Here is a 17,855-nt window from a genome sequence, read left to right on the forward strand (position 1 = left end):
AGTGGGCACAGTTGGTCGGGGTTGCAGTACACTTATTATTGATGGTGGCCTCGGATTCGATGCCGGGACCCTGCCCACGGTGTTCATGCATTTCTGGTCATTATCTCTCCTCTCTTTCCCATCCTCTTATCTTCGCGCTTCTGCTTTTCCTCCTTGATGCCCTTGGTGGTGGGGGGCACAGTGCCCCAGCTCCCAGGCCAGACTAGGCTCTGAAGCCGCTACAGCGGTGATTGGTGCAGTGCACACATATATTAATATAACTGGCTGCCATTGACTTGTGTGCCGCCTCTGACGCGGTGGACAGGGGATTGCTGTGGGCAACACTTGCCGCATGGGGTATACCAGAAGACTGTTGTGCACGTTAGTAGGGCTGCACGAAGCGTCTACTAGACCACAGGGGACATTTATCCCGAAATGTCCCCACTTTTAGAGGGATCAGGCAGGGCTATCTGATTTTGGCAGCAGTCTAGTAGCTGCTGCAATATGGCTGGCTTATGCGGGGGACTTCCTCCTTTTCGACTGTACCCCAATATGCCTGCAACACCTGTACTGCATTAACTGCATATGCTCAGGTGCACTGTTCTAAGAGGACAAACAAATGGTTCATTTCATTGGACCGTGGGAGGTGAGGGCGAGGGCAGGGAGAAAGCGGCACAGAAACGAGTGCCGCCAAATACAGACGAATATGAAAAGTAGGCGTCGCGAGAACGAATCTAAGGGCACCCGTGAAGCGCCGAGGTAGTGAGTGGGCAATGCCACTCCTCGTCGGGTGCCGAGTTGCTGTACCCGCACCACAGTGAACGCTGCATTCGTCCAACGAGACGAAAGAGGAGCAAAGCGTCTTTTAGATGAATACCGCTTTTCAGGTGAATACCGGCTTGAATACAAATGTTGAAAAATTGTGTGATGACGTTCTAATATACCACGGGTTAGGAGTCAGAGCAGAGACAGTTGCAGTCTCTGCAGGTCGGACTTTTCATTTGCTCCTCTACTTTCCGAGTCTGTTCTCACTGTCTACTACAGGAAGAAGAATACAAATACCCAGATACACCGCGGAGCGGCCGCGGAGTCAGAGCAGAGTCAGTTGCAGTCTCTGCAGGTCGGACTTTTCATTTGCTCCTCTACTTTCCGAGTCTGTTCTCACTGTCTACTACAGGAAGAAGAATACAAATACCCAGATACACCACGGAGCGGCCGCAGAGTCAGAGCAGAGTCAGTTGCAGTCTCTGCAGGTCGGACTTTTCATTTGCTCCTCTACTTTCCGAGTCTGTTCTCACTGTCTACTACAGGAAGAAGAATACAAATACCCAGATACACCGCGGAGCGGCCGCGGAGTCAGAGCAGAGTCAGTTGCAGTCTCTGCAGTCCCTGCCAGGACTGGCAGAGACATGGCGACAACCTCTGACTTCCACCAACCAGGCACTTTAAATATTTCCAGCGAGGGCATAGAAGAAGAAGAAAACATGCGCCTTAGAAGCTCACGGAAACTCCAACTGTCCTCAAGTCCTCAGTTTTCCTCAAAACAGCCGGTCAAACTCAGAACTCAGGCTTTATTGCCTATAAACACCACCTTGATGGGCACCTGCCCAACCATCACATCAGCCGGGTCTCAGTGTCAGAAAAAAGCGGCAGTGATCACTCAGAAATCACCTAAAAAGGCCAATCATGTGTGGCTAAAACTCACATCCCCCTCACGGAAGTCACGAATCAACAAAAATCTAAAACCCGAGAAGTGAGTCATGAGGTCGAAGCTCTAGCCACTACGCAGCACATAACCGCCTCTCTGACCAAAGAGAACAACGTGGGAAGTGCTGAAAATGCGGGAAAGGTTCCGAATACTCAGCCCGAATACCTAGCCCAGCCCTTGCCAAGTGTCGTAGGCATCCCAGTGCGGCCAGTCGGAGGACCGACCGCGAGGGAAAAGTCTCCACAGGTGCATAGGCTCAACCAGGAAGAGGCCGTAGAGCAACAGGCAAAACCCACTAAACAACCCAAACAAACAAATTGCTGCATAACACAAGACCTCCTACTTACCGTGGAAGCTTGCACTGAGCAGGCGGCTCTTCGGGGTTTGACGGGTTCCTCTTCCCACGACGCAGCTCAGGCGGGAAGGTCGGCGCCAGAGACGGAGGACCCGCCTCGATGCCGTGGTGGGGTGGCGGCACCCCAGGGCGCGTTCGGCGCCAGCCCGGACAGACTAGCTCCCCCGGAGGAGACTAGCGGCACTGCAGCCCAATCCGAGGACAAAACGCCGGACTCAGCTGAGGAATGGGAATTCATCCAAGACCCTAAACTCGGGCTTCTGACAAAGAAAAAGATAAGTTCCCAGAGACCCAATGGAGAGTCAAGTAACATCAAAAAACTACAAAAAAAAAAAAACATAGGACAAATAAATGCTAAAAAAACTGGCCAAATGAATAAAACACAACAAAGAGCGCTTGAGGATGTTACCCCCAAAACCAGGATCTGCAACTCCATAAAATAACTTTTCGCTAGACAAGGGAAAAGAAAGCACGATGTGCTTACGGAACTCAATGATGATGAGATACTTGATGCCCTGATCGATGTACAACCCGTAGTGAAAACAAGAAAGACTGCACCAATCCTAAAACCCAGCAGGACTCCGAAAATCACAGAAGAAAACTCAGCTGAAATATGCGCAAATGAGTCCGCGCCAAGCGAGATGAATGCTGAGAAGGGGTTGGTTGTACCCCCCCTTTTTTGGGGTCTCCAACTATGACCCACCCACTCCAATCGCCCTTAAACAAGGACCGGGGAGCTGAAGTCACTGTCCCGCCACGGCCCAACGAATCAAAAAAAGTTGGTGAAAGCTTAGATTCCGCCTCCCTCAGCAATCAAATAACTTTTACGCCAGACCACTCGGAAGTCTTTTATTAAATCTAAAGCCTCATTGTCCCACCATCCTAGAATATCCGCAGACGCAGATTGGCTGCTTTACGGCGCACATAGACCGGCAAGAAGATCTTCTCTTCCTCATTTCGTACGAGAGCCTCGAGAAACGAACCACCAGCAGGAACAGAGGGTTCCTCAAGACTCCTCCTTTGAGGCATCAAACAGAAACCAACCTGATTATTCTGGAAGGCAGAATGAATCCTTTACAAAAAAACCAGACCTAACGACGATAATGTCGGCTATAACAATTGGTTTATCACCATTTGGTAAACTTTACGAGTCTCTCAATGAGACAATGAGAGACCACACTACGTTATTAGCTATGTTGCACACAAAGCTGATTTTCATCGAGGGCTTCATCACTGCAAAAGAAAAGAGTCCCCAAACACCTAAAAATTGTTTCAACTTAGCAACTTCAAGTCCTAAAACGAACAATACAGCAAGGGCGGCTCCCAAACTAAAGAGCGCTTGCGTTCATACACAAACTGATTCTCAACAGGACCAGTTCAATTTGTATTTTCTGGCATTCAAGAAATCTCAGCCAACGAAGAAAACAGAAAACCACAGGCAGGTCCAAAAACCTCTGCTGTCGAACGAAGCCACAATGATCAAACATGCATCATCATTGACCACTTAAATTCTCCTGATAACAGTATAAAAAGAGCTTCCAATGAAAAACAAAATTACCTGGCATTCGATCACCAGAAAAGTTCATCTAACTTTGGTGAAAAGTCTGCAAATAAAATAAAAAAATCTCCAAGAACTGCTGAAGATTTTTTAGCGGATCAAAGCACAATGAATATTACCCTCCATCTTTCGCCAGAAACACGAGATAAAATTCCCCCAAGAGCATGCAAACCAACATCGATATTCTCTTTTGAAAAAGATAAACAATCAAAAAAACGCAGAAGAAAGAGTTCAACTAATACTACTCAAACTCTCTCGTGCTCAGACCTTCTCCAGAAAGAAGCTCCGCAAAAAAGTAAACTAGAACAATCATCCTTCAGGTATAGAACTTCTAAAGACAAACCGGAACCACAAGGGCCGGCAGAAATGAAAAAGCAAAGACATCAATCTCATCAAGCCAAGATCAAAGACAACAGACCATGGGACAGAAATAGATTAGATCACAGTTCTCCCCGTAAGAGCAATAATGGAATAATTCTAAAACTGGAACAATCCGAAACAAACAGGGAATCGCTAACCTTGAATAGAAGCACTATTATGAAGATTCTGAAAAACACCAAAGACCTCAAACGTTTAACCCCGAAGGAAATCACGCTCGTGGAACCATACCACATTGCTAGAAAAGCTAAAGCTTTTATTCATATAAAGGAGTGCTCTAACTCGTTTATATCCAACAGAGACTCTGAAATCCTCTCAAAATTAGGACTAATCATCACTGAATACACAAAGTCAAAGCGAGCTCCAGCAAAAAACCAACGAGAAAGGTTGCCAGAGAACCTTTGGGATAACATCAGGCAGCAAGACCATATTCGCCACCATCAATCAACGAAAAACGAAGCCTTCCCGATAAAACATCCACGACTAAACTCTGCGGAGATATTGCGGCCAGAAGAACGAAGGTGCACTAATCCATCGCAAACGGAGGCTAATCTAATAAGTTCCAAAATAGACCTGGGAAAAAAGCTTCCCACAATTCATCACGCAAAGCTTCCTCTGTCCTTAACTAAAACAAATAGCAAAACCCCTGTTGGACCAATTAAACAACTTTGGGCATGGCTGCCAAAACCTTCATTTTCAAATTCTAGCAAATAGCAGTCAGAAGTGAGGCATACAACATCTGAAACTCCAACTCAAACAAAAGATGTAGCCTCACTGAAATTTGGATCATGGAACACCAGGGGATTTAAACACCTAACAACGAACGGAGATACAAACCTTGGGCAATTTGATATCGTGGCTCTCCAAGAAACTTGGCTAGCAGAAGCTCCAGCGATAGATGGATACTCACTCGAAAAATTGCACCAGCCAAAAAAGCTGTCATAGGCCGACCGTCCGCAGGTTTGCTAATAGCCGTAAAAAGCTGCTCTGGCCTCGAGATAACCAAAAAACGCTCATTTTCCCAAAGTCATCTATCAATTCAAGTGGAATGGTCAAGAAAAGACCCGACAAGTAAAAAGTCTTTAAAGTCAACATTGGCTGTAATAACGGTATATTGGAACCCTAAAGCAATCTCGGACGAGAGATTCCTGAGGATGATCGAAGCTGAGATCGATGACATTCAAGCAAACACAGAAATCACGATGATTGCATTTGTGGTGATCTAAACGCGTCTTGTCCCGTTCCGAAAAAAACATCGACCAACCTAAAAGAGCCACATCGGGGAGACTCAAGAGGACAAAAATGGGTGAAATTGATGGACTCGAGGCACATATACAACGCAGCCCAAAAGTCAACAAACGCGCAACAAATACCAACATGGGAAAGAGCTCATCAAAATGCCACAATTTCAGCGTGATACGAGCAAAAGCAAGTGACCATAATATCGTGGAAACAACTTGGCTGTCTGACAACTCCTCAAAAACAACTATGGAAACAAGAGTCGAAATAAACAACCAAGGAAACCGGCTATGGATGACAAAAGACCGGATTGTGGAACTTGCTGAATTTTACAGGCAAAACCTTGCTGGTGAAGAAAAACACAAAAGCCAGCACACAATAGACTATCAACCCCTCTTGGTCCCATATCAAAGTGACTATTCAAAAACAACCAGTAAAGCCCCACAAGGCTCACACTAATACAACAAACTCCTGGTTACAAAAAGAAGAGCACTTAGAAAACTCAAACGACAAGCCCAAAAGACAAACTCACAATCGCTGAAGAGGCAATTTAAAGAGGAGACCAAGAAATATAATGGATGGTTAAAATTCCACAGAGCTGACCTCTATCAGCAAGACGCCGAACTAATGTTAAAAAAGGTTAATGGAAAAAATTCTCGTGAGTTTTGGACCCTTGTAAAGGGGGCAGGAAATCCTCCAATCGCAGCAACAACAAATGCAGTAAGCGAAGAACGCTGGATACAACATTTTACTACGCTTTTTAAGAAACCTCTGACTCACTCGATTCAAACTTGTACCTACACCTGGAGTAGTACACTGTGGGAAGACTACTCGGACAAAGAGGACATCGAAAAAGCAATACAGACTTTAACCACTTCAAGAGCGCCTGGTCCTGATGGGATATCAAATTTCGATCTAAAAACAAACCAAGAACCATGGGCATCTTTTATCAGCATACTCTTCAAAGAAATCTGTCGTTCAAAATCGTTTCCTAGCTCATGGTCATCAGCAATGGTGGTAACAATTTTCAAGAAGGGAGAAAGATCCGATCCATCAAATTATCGACCGATCGCCCTATTAGATACAATAGGGAAAATCTACGGCTCATACCTGCTCACAAGTTTCCAAAAGTGGGCAAAAAATTCGTCATGTTATGACCCGTTGCAAGCAGGTTTCACAAAAAACGTTGGAACAACAATAAACATCATGCTCATAAGCATTTTAAAAAATCTGGCAAGGAAAAAAGATAAAAAGATCTATCTGGCATTTGTGGACCCGACTCAGGCCTTTGACATGATCGATCGAGACCTATTATGGGCGAAGCTAAAAAGATGGAAGTGCCCCGACAAGATTCTTGAACCTATTATTGCACTACATGCAAAAACATTTATCAGAGTAAAGTTAAATCAGACCGGTACCCTGTCGGAAGAAATTACAACTAAAAGAGGCGTAAAGCAGGGTTGCCCTCTGGCTCCGGCCCTCTTCACGGCCTTCCTCGGCGACCTAAAAGACTCCGAAGACCAGCCCAGAACTTTTCCACCAAAACTAGGGGGCACAGAAATTCCGAGGCTGCTTTATGCTGATGACATTATCCTGATAGATCAGACCTCGATCGGTCTCCAACGGCAGTTGGATACTTTGAACACTTATGTAACTAAGAACAATTTGCTGATCAATAAAGAGAAAACCAAAATCCTGGTTCTTGAAAGAACAACTAAACCAAACCAAAAACCTAACCACTGGTCGATAGACTCCATAAAAGTGGACCAGGTAAAGGACTTTAAATACTTGGGGGTTATGATTGACTCCTCCGAAAGAGAGACAAGTATGCAATCGAACCTATGGGAAAAGACACGGAAATTATCCTCCCAGGCAAAGGCCCTAGACAGAAAATTTGGCCGATTTTCTTTGTTGCCTGTAATAAAATATTACAAAGGAAAATTCGTTCCATCAATAACATATGGAGGAGAAGGTATGCCAACTATTCCGCCAAACATCTGGCCACAATTGGAAGCCTATTTCTGGCGAGAACTGCTACACCTTCCGAAATCGACATCCCTACCAGCAATTCGAAGGGAACTGGGACTGCTGTCACTGAAGGCAACTGTCGATTGGAATGAGATGGCCCTTTTTAGAAAAATCATTATGCCAGACTCCGCTCCACAATATAATATGCTTAAAGATGAAACAACTACAGGGAGAAGCGAAATCCTTGCAAAATGGGTGCTCAAACAGAAAGCCTCTCTGTTAAAGATCGGATGCGATGAGAACGATCTAACCCGAAATCCAATGCGGGTGAAGAAGCTCCAAGAGCTTGACTGGATTGATACATTGGAAAAAGCAGCTGCCAATAAGCTCCTTGGCCATTTACCCATCCAACCCAAAAAACTAAATGAAATCTACCAAGTCTTCACATGCTTTCCGGACAAACGAAGAAGAAACATCTTCCTAAGGGCCAGGCTAAACCTCTTGCATACAAACGAGATAAGAGCTTTAAGAGGGCTATCAAACACGAACAAGTGCCGTCTTTGCAAGAATACTGCTGAAATCGAAACAATAAGACATCTTTTGATGACATGCCCGAAAACCGTCTATCTCAGGAAACCATACTTAACCCCGCTCCTGGAATCCTTCGTCCTCCGAGAGGAGGATACTTGGTGGTGCCGCCTCCTAAGTGGGAAAAAAACCCGCTGGACGATAGCAACAACTAAAATCCTAGAAGCTGCTTTGGAAAAATGCTTGAAAAACACAAATCCAACATCTTAAGGACAGAAGCAGACACAGCGACCGGAATACAGGAAAAAATAAAGAAGAAAAGTAACAAAGAAATAAAGAAAGAAATTATCAAATGAAAGTAATAAAGTATAAAGAACCAAGGAAATTAGAAACGGAACCACACACAACCACAAACAATAATGGACACAATTACGAATTAACAACCTTTGTAAAATCAATATAATTTTGATAGCACACAAAGTAAAAAAAAAAAATATATATATACCACGGGTTACATGTGGGCAACGTTACGCTTCGGGGGAATTCTTGTTACCTTTTGGGATTATTTCAGATTACACACCATCCGTGGGGGGTAATGTGCCTGCAGGAATTAAAGACAAACGAAAGACTAGAAAGAAAACTAGTATGGAAGCCTGATTTTCCAGTATGTTTGAGTGGCCAAACACGTTACTGGTAAGAAGTAACATGAGGACTTTATTTTATTTATTTCTCGCTTAAGCGTTTCTAAGGGCGGATCTGGGATTCGAACCTCTGTTGCTCTGCGTGGTCTTGCTTCCAAGACCAGCATGTTGCCCCGTGCTATCCTCCGTTCACATATATATAACATTTTGGTGAAGACTGAGAACATCTTCCCATGTGGTCTTCTCATTACAGGGATAGTTTGGGCGAGTAAAAACCAGGTCTCCTGGAACACGACCAGAATTCTGATGGTGGGTAAGAAGACCAGGGAATAACGAAAAGTTCCCTTATTGGGCGGTAGACATAGTGATGTCCAGTCCATTTGATCTCTCCCACTACAGATACAGAAGAGCCACGACTTCTTGCCCACCCACAGAAGAAGATGGATTAACCTCCTGGGTTTGGTCCTGAAGAAAGCGGCCAGACTCTTGTATAACCCACTGAAACAGGTATACCAGAAGTCTTCAGGTTGATTCCTTGAACCCCTCAGGACACTCGGATTTGTTGAGCACCAGGAAAAGAAAATAATCTTTTATAAATTGTGCAGATAATTCTGCTATTTGAATACACTGAAGAGGGAGATATAACATTTCAGACAACTTCCCCAAGTGTTAGATTTTTTAGCAAACCAATAGTAGGAGGAAACTAGCGAGCTAGATTTGGGTCAGCCTCTTATCTATCGCCTTCCCTAGGTAGGCAGCACTTCAGCGCCAGCTGAGACTAGAATATCACTTTGGACTTCCCCACAGGGAGATTTAGTGATCTGCAGGCTGCTGTCCGAATAGAAGTTCCAAATAAAACCACTGTGTGAGAGGCCATCCAGGCCTGTTTGTGCTCGAAATTCTGGGAGTTGTAGTTTTCCTAAATTTCATAATGGAAATAAAATAAAAAATCCCGGAATGCAAAGGCTTTCTCGTGCCTAGCTGTAGGAATCTTGAGGAGAAGTCTGGCTAAGACCACCAGAGGGAGAGGGTGCTGCAGTGAGTAGTGGTGACCGGAAATACTCTGGCCTAATACCAAAGGGGGCGAATCCCAGCTCATTGCAAATGGATAGACGGAGAGTTTGGTTTAGGTATATAGAACGTGGGGGTGGGAGGGTTGGGGAGTTGTTGCACGGTCTTCCCGCATTTTGTGTTTAGAGGTAAGAAAATGGGATTCAAGCAGATTAATTCGAGCCAATATCGTGGGTCTATGGTGACCCCAACCCACCGAGGAGGAGGAGGAGTAGTGGTGGTGGTGGCCTTGTGTTATCAGGTCTGTCAGATCACTCCCCTCTCTGGCACACGTGGGAGGCGAAGGCTGGCTGCTTCCGGGATGCCCGAGTCCGCAGGGGAGGGCCGGTTAATGTGTAACGTGAGTGTGGACGATTTCTCAGGCATCGCAGCCGGACACAGTCCGGATGTGACGGGGCCGCCCCTACTGCCAGCTTTACATTCTTCCACGCTTTGTTTCCATGGTGACTCTTGCGGGGAGTGGGGGGGTCCGCGTCTCCTGCCTCTCACTCTGCATCCATCACGCCCGAAACGCGTGACACTATAATAACGGCGATGTGTTACTATCACCACCCGAGAGGTCGATACTTCAAGATACCTCCCCCGAGCCCCTTTGCAAAATGCCAGTTCTACAAGGCCCAGTAAGGGCGATAGTCGGCTACTGCCTGTGGGGGACCTCGGAAACCGGGCCCCCAGGTAGCCCCGTAATGTGGCACTTGCAGTCATAACCAAAAACCGAGGGCCGGGCAACCTCCTGCGATGACCTGTAGGAGCCATGAACCTTTGCTGGAGAGAAATCGCTCCCCCAGAAATGAAAGCCAGGCGCCACCAACAGCCAAGCTATTGCATTAGACTGCAGCGTGGAGGTTGGTGATATGTGAGGAGGGACACAGCGTTAATGTGTTTGGCCATTGACTGCCTTTAGTCATGCCAGTCCCTTTCACAGTTCCCGCCCATTATCTGCCCTTGCCTGCCGAAAACACCCCCCTCCTGGCCGGATCTCGTTAGCTTGCTCTACCAAGCAGTAACATCAAACCCTAGCCTGCCGGTGCTATTTCTAAATGGGCTATAGGGACGTACTGTCTTAATTGCAGCTGTAAATGTGCTACTAGTGCAATAAACCTTTAGACAGTTGATTCAAAACTGTTGCTTGCTCTGAAGTACTCTTAAAAACAAGCATATGCAAAGCCAACGTTTTTGGCATGTGTATATGTATTACCTACGCATTTTTCAGACCCTGCTATTAATTACACACTTTTTCAGAAGTTGCCATCTTTTGGCCAGGTGATTCCGTCATGACCGCACCTGTACAATGCGTATCTCATTTCTACACAAAAGCCAAAAACAGTTGGATGTGCCAGTGGTTTTTATAGCGTGTCTCTGTGGCTGATTCTTGTGACCCCCATCATGTGAAGCCGTACCCTGAGCCAGAGGATGACGAAGGAACCGTGCATCACAGACTGCCACTGATGGCAGCTACTTCGCCCTTCTGCTCCTCTGGCTCGGGCTCGACCTGGGGGGTGCCGACTCTTTAATAACCATCCTCGCAAAGGGTCTTGGAGTCCCCCTCCAATGGTTGGTCATTGCTGGAACCGTCATCCTGGAAACCGCAACAGCACCTGCTCTAGAATGACATCTTGGAGCGACAGTATTGCACTTCCGACTTTGATGCTGCTGGTGAGTACTTTCTTCAGCCGGGTATCTCTGGGGGGCCACCCTCTTCCACACAGGATCTTCTGTGATGTAGCCTGAACTCCACCAGAACTCCATAAACTGCTTCCTGGGTCACATTTTGCCAAAAAAGCAACTCTTTTTGCAAAAGCCTGTCCCAAACCACACACACTGGATGCGCTGGGCCTCACTATGTCCTACATAGGAAAAGCAATCTAGGATTTGTCTTCTAAGAAATACTTTTAACGGAACTCTTGCTCCAGGTTTGCATATTTGTTTACCTAGCTGTTAGACTAATGTTTTACCTTTTTGCCTTTTCTGTACAAAGAATATGCTTTGTGTGCAGAATCTCTCATTGGGCACTTGTGAAAAGTGTGTACTGTGCCCGTTGACCACCCCTCTCGCCGCCTAAGGGCCAAGCATGGGCTTCTCCAACTCTCTACTACTTGGAGAGTTTGGGGGAGACACAAGGACCTCCCTGGAACCTTGAAAAAGATGGCCTGCCTGAACACCCTGACCACAGGGCCTAGGGAAAATCTCCCTATCGCTCACAATTCGCTTTCCTGCTCGTGCCCTCAGAAATGAGCATAAGGTGAATGAACATTCTGCTCCTGTAGAAAATACTCCAAATGATTAGAATAAAGGGCAATCCGTTCGACGGGCTTGGCACCTGCCCTCGTACTATGTCCCGCGAGTAGAATAGGTTTTTTTTATTCCATTGGTATAATGTTATATCCTTCTAGTATGATGTTGCAAAATGCAATGTTTTGTTATGTTATTATGCTTTTGGACTGCACCAAATCACCACTGTAGTAGATTAAAAGCACCAGTCCTTGTCCGTTAAATGGCATATTGGGTCCCCACCACTATGGGCATATTATTCATCTGCCATGTGCTTGCTCGGATTGTGCCAAGCTCAGCAGCTGGCTTCAGACAATAGGAAAAGAGAGAGACCACGAAAGGTCAGCTAGGAGAATAAACAAACGAGAGAAGAGATCTGGGGAGGCAAAGGCCACTCTCGCACTTTTAAACCAATACATAAGCAACACAAATGAAGAAGAGCAGAAAAAGAAAGCCAACAAAGGGCAGCGAGAGGACGGAGAAGCAGGAAAGATGAATAGCAGAGTTAAAAACAGAATGAAGGGGGCAAAGAGCAGTAGTCCAGTCATAGAAAATACTTAGTGTGAATCAGAGGTTTGGTATCCGTAAAGGTAAGAACCGCATAATATGGTGCTTTATGTGGGGAGGGGGCAAACCTTTTAAAAAAAGGGAATTATGAGTTTGAGGGTTGCGATGAAAAGAGAGGGTGAGCAACCAGAGCGCTATGGTAGAAAGAGAAGAGTGAGTCTGGTCAGAAAAGGTAGATAAAGATTAGAGAACTGTTAGCATAAAAGTCAGATTAGTCCAAAAGAAAAAAGAATAGAAGAGGGAGGAATAGTATGTAGAGAGAAAGAGAATGATAAACGGTCAAGGACTGAGGCTTGTGGGACCCCAAATCACAAGGGGAGTGTCCCACCACCCTGTCACTGGCCCAAGAAAGAGTATGAGTGATTAGAGTAATAGTAAGAGGACCAAGAAAGGACAGACCCATATAGTAAGCAAACAGAGTGGCGCAGATCCACTAACAAGCCGGAGACAAAGACAAGTTTAAAAGAATAAGAAGACATAAATGTTTGGAATGATGGTAGGAAGTCAGGAAATCGGTTGCACACAGAAGAGCATGAATTGGCAAGACTAAAGCCAGGTTAGAGGCATGAGAGTTAGTCCCTATAGAGCAAGGGTGGAAGACGTTTTGGACTACAACTACCATGATCCCTCACCATTTGACTATGCTTGTTAGGGTCGATGGGAGCTACAGTCCAAACCATCTGGAGAGACAAAGGTTGTAGACCCATGATATAGAGAGAGTTTAGAATGGAAACAAAGAAGAGTGATTTGACAGTAGTTAAAGGGAAGAGAGAAATTAAGAGAGGGGTTTTAAGAATTGCAAGAATTCGGCATACTTAAAGGAAAGAGGAAAGTTGGGGGATGGAAAAGGATATACTAAGGAAATAAGGGTTGATCGAGTTGGCATGATGGAGCTACAGAGTTCGAAATTGAGGGGCATTGTGAATTATTTAGCTCTTGCTTTTATCCCAGAAGAGCCTGGTTAGCTTGACACCAACAGCTACCAGGAGCTACCTTTGGCTCCCCAGGGCAACCAATGCCGAACAAACACACCTATGTGAATTAAATGCTGTCCGTTTGGTTGCATCTATAAATAAACATTAGGAAACATCTATACAACATTTAAAGCATGAGGGGTTATAAATAATGGACAAATGCATGTTTGCATCTTAGTGGAAGTTAGATTTGTGGAATCCTATGTACTAGCTACTGGTTCCTAAGCAGCTCCTGGTCACTGGCTAATGCTGGATACCCAGGATCTGCTTTTAGCTCCTGCTTACCCAATCCTAATTAAGGACCCTGATCTATGATGATAGACTTCAGAGAACAGGAAATGAGGACCAGTTACAGGAAAAGAGAAGGGGAGAAATAAGAGTGCAGATTGCCTCACTCTTTACCTTTTAAAATTCACAATGTCGGAGGCTGAGAGTCAGGAGTTTGGAGTTGATCAGGTGAATGAGGGGCCTAAATATTAGCAACAAGGATGAGGTGTAAGAGAGGAGTGGTAAGCGATTGATAGTAAAGTGGTTTGGTAGATCATGCAACCACTCCGAGACATTACAAGGACTTACTGTGCAGGCGGTAAAGACACCAACTTGAAATTCCTAAGGAAAAGGGCAGCAATCCGGCCCCAAAGATGCAAAATTCCCCAGGCCTGAACACCTTTACCTGCAAAGAAGGCAGAAAACCAGGGAGAGGTGGGGGAACTGCCTGCCCCGCAAACAAACGCCAAGAGCACACGGCACAAGTTTAAAATGGCCACTAGCTCTTCATAGCCCTCCTAACCGAGTTCTGAACTACGTAGTCTTGCTCCCAATCAGACCACTATAGAGAACCGCCCGACCACCACTGCCAATCAGGAGGTAGACATCTGGCCCAGGCAGCATGAAGGAGGCTCTGATTCCTAGGCATAGGAGAAAGGAAGCAGGAGTGCAGACTTGAGCTGAGAGACAGAAGGCCAAGAGTACGTCGAAGACTCGGAGGGGTTATTGCCTGAAGTGACTACACAGGCCATGTGTCCTTCTCACCATGGCCCTTATATGGTGAAAAGGACACGTTATCCCTTGCAAAGTGATTGGTGCGGGCGCATGCTGAAGCCCAGGAGAGGCAGAGGGGGCAGAGCCAGAGCCGCACAGAGTAACATAAAAGATGGTGGCTATAGCCTGGACCCTGTTGCAGACCAGACCAGAATCATAACGAGAACAGAGGAGCTTGCTGGGGCCTATATCCTAGACACAGGCTGACACCAGATCTAAAAGGAGAACTGGAAGCCACAGCCTAATAGCGTCTTTGTCAGGCCCTGGCAAAAGCCAGAGTGCAAAACAAAAATCAACAACCTGACTATGGCCCAGGAGAGTGACCCAGGGCTGGTGGCTTATAAACCGCCACGACCCTATGCTACAATGAACTCATTCTTGCTGGAAAAGTGCAAGTCTCAAGCTACTAGCCAGGCAGAAGTCACTTGCCTGCATGCACACATCACACCATCTGCTACTTGCCAAGAGTCACGTGACTAGTGACAAGTGCAACGTTTGAGGCCCCGAAGCAAGCGTGTAAGATGTTAAGAAGGATAGGAAGGTGACCCATGATGAGGGGATGACAATATCTGTGCAGATCAAGGCGAAAAGCACGCAGAGAGCTATAGCCCAGAGGTGGTGGATTACATTTAGGATAGAAGATGGTTCTTTGAACCGAAACGCGTCGGCCTCATTTGTTATATCTAAATATGAGACTTCATTTGTAAATTGTTGAATGGTTGAACCTATGCATTTAGAGCTTTGTAAACTGTAAACTGCAATACCGGTGCTTGCCACTAACCGGCGCTGGTGATCTAAATTCTGACAGGAGACCTGTATTTCTGAAGCTAAACAGTAACCTGAGTTAGCTGAGACTTCAAAAGACTTGCTTGTCTATGAGAACTCTTCACACCTAGTCTTCTCAGCAACAAGGCAGGAAATTGCATGGTCCTGTTAATCAGATGGAGAGTGGCACCCTGGTATGCTAGCAGGAACACAAGACAATGGATTCTTTCAGCTGAATAGAATATGCTGATTTGGGTGTAACTGGCCACACTGCTCTGGGAGAAATAAGAAATGTGACTGAGTCGAGCCAAGCTTCTAGGGGTGGGGACAAACCAATGAGTGTACTGAAGTGAAGGCAAATATATGTTTTATAAGAATACTGATAACTAATTGTAACCAGCTGATAGAAATGTACAATTTTGAGATTCTTAAAATGACACCTTCACTCACAATTCAAGACTAAGTTGGACGCCGTGGGATGCTCTGAGACCAAACCCTGGATTTATTAATATTGTAGACACTGTGTTTATACTAGAAAAATGCAAACATACAGTAATATGCGCAGAGAGGGTGTGTACCTCTGTGTAAGGTTTGGTGCAAACCCAATATTGCGAAACCCATGAAAATCGCAAATAAGTTGTCATTTCTAAACCGAAGCTCTTAGAAAGAGCAAGGTTGAACAGAGACCTGTCTTAATTAATTTGTGATGTGTACATGTAATTTCAACAACTTGTGTATCTGGGAAGCATGTTTGGTTATGAAAAATTGTTTTCTAAGTAAATGCAAGGGGGAGTGTTCTTTCCTTCAGCCATGAAGATGATACCTGATGACTCATTCTGACTCACTACTCCCTTCTCCAGTCAGAGGACAGTAAATCCTTTAACCTAGCAGGCTCCTCAGAGGGTTAGGCATAGAAAGTCAGCCTCCACACCTCCTTTGAGAACACATAAAAAGAACCACTGAGACCCAGATAGGGACACTCATTTTTCCACTACTCATCAATTCCTGCGCAGCACGCTGCCCGACCATATCTAGACAAGAACTCCAGACTCCTGAGGCTCCAGAACTTAGACTCCAGAACCAAACTCTAGAACTAAACTTTAGAACCTTGGAGAAAAGAGGCCTAATCCACAAGCTGAATCCTTTTCAGAGGCCCCAGAATCCAGCAACCTAACCAAACTATTTAACAGCCTTGCCGTGCTGTTGGCTTCTGGCCCAGAGCCCTGTGCCAGAACCGAAATCCAGAGAGAGCAGTGCTGTATCCAGACCGACCAGACCAGACCGCTGTGCAGTGCCAATAGCAGACCAGAGAGCGCGCTGTGAGCAGAACCAGTGCCTGACCGTCCGGTGGCGATAGTGCAGTCCCAGGCCCATTCCAGTCCAAAACTAGGAGTGAGTATCCAGTCTAAGAATTGTACAGAACCAATCTCTTAGTCTAAAATAATCTCATTTAAACCATTTCAAATTGACCAGACTTGCATAGAAATCGTGTGTCCATTCTGTGATTTCAAATCTGTAAAAGCGTCATTTGTCATTCTGAAAGATTTACTTTATTTTTTAAAATATACCTCCACAAAAACGTCTGTATCTTTTGAACCGCATGTCCTAGAAGCGAGACGTAACTGTCAATTTAAAGCTAAGTTCCTAAGCTTTTCAACAAACCCCAAACCCAAAACCGACATTCCAACTCCTTATAGTTTTTCTGTAATCGCGCTTTACGCACTCGGAAAAAGTGCAGCGAATTGAAAAGCTCCTGTCAAAATTGCTGTCTTTTGCTTGCAACGTTTTCAACATGCTAATCACTCATGAATCATTGCTAGTGTTGACCTGTCCCAATTCAAAGTCACTATCACCTACCCTGAATCTCCTTTAGTGAATTAAAATTATTTGTAGCATAATTTCACTTAATTGCAATCACATTTAAAAGTATTTTTGTCTGTTTAAAAGCATACCGGTTTTCTCTAAGCTTGCTGGGGGGAACTGGAATTTGAACTGCATTTGATTGTATTCCTGAAAACTGTGTGCTCTCCTTTCCATCTCATTATATTGCCTATGGGGGGGGAGTGAGTTGTCACAAGGGGAAAAAGTGATCATATTATCTCTTGTTGAAACCATATCAATTTTATTTCTGTGCTGCATTCTTTCCCATCTTGCATTTCCTTGAAACCATACAAGTAGTCTCTGCTACCTTATTCTGTCTATACCAACTCCTCATTGATTAAAGAGAGTGTGCTCTTGTAATATTAACCATTGTTGATCACTATTATATTCATAAGTGTGTTATCAAATATTAATTTATTCATAAAAGTGCTATATATATATATATATATATATATATATATATATATATATATATATATACATTTTTCCAATAAACCTTTTAATTTGCAAAACATACCTACTTCTTGACTCAGTGAGGTCAGGGGGATTCAAAGAGGGGCGTTATATAAGGGTTCATCATCCAGATTTAAGAACTTGACATCAAAATATATAAATAAGGGCTTCCATTGGGCATCCCAGACTAGGCATTGACTTAGTTGGATTGCTGGAATGAAGTCACTTACAGTGTCCTCCCAGTCTTCTCCCACAAGCCCTCACTGTGATGAAATTACTTCTGTCTTGCAGGAATACAAGGGTGAGTAGACTAAAGCGCCGACCCAACCCTCGCACTTCTACAAGTTAGCACAATCTGTCAGTGGGGCTATTTCCAGCTGAAACTGCGTCGTCGCGACCTACTCTACATCCTGCCCCATAACCGTGCCCTGGTAGGCTCTGCTCTCATCACCTCCTCGATTGACTACTGTAACTCCCT

At 45.0% G+C, this 17,855-nt stretch overlaps 1 protein-coding gene across 7 annotated transcripts in view; it reads left to right on the top strand.

Moving 5' to 3' along the window:
* Window positions 1-17,855, top strand: part of ARFIP2 (ARF interacting protein 2) — a 466,032-nt gene that overhangs the window by 152,609 nt on the left and 295,568 nt on the right. The window contains exon 1 of one of the 7 annotated variants that reach the window (XM_069640487.1): window positions 11,061-11,081. The exons of the other annotated variants lie outside the window; for them this stretch is intronic. The gene's annotated coding sequence lies outside the window, so the exon portion shown is untranslated. Of the gene's footprint in view, window positions 1-11,060; window positions 11,082-17,855 lie in introns of those variants that run through there. 7 annotated transcript variants of the gene reach the window in all.

This window comes from Ambystoma mexicanum, chromosome 7q, assembly GCF_040938575.1.
Source record: "Ambystoma mexicanum isolate Mex_15411 chromosome 7q, UKY_AmexF1_1, whole genome shotgun sequence".
In the NCBI taxonomy this organism is placed as follows: Eukaryota; Metazoa; Chordata; class Amphibia; order Caudata; family Ambystomatidae; genus Ambystoma; species Ambystoma mexicanum.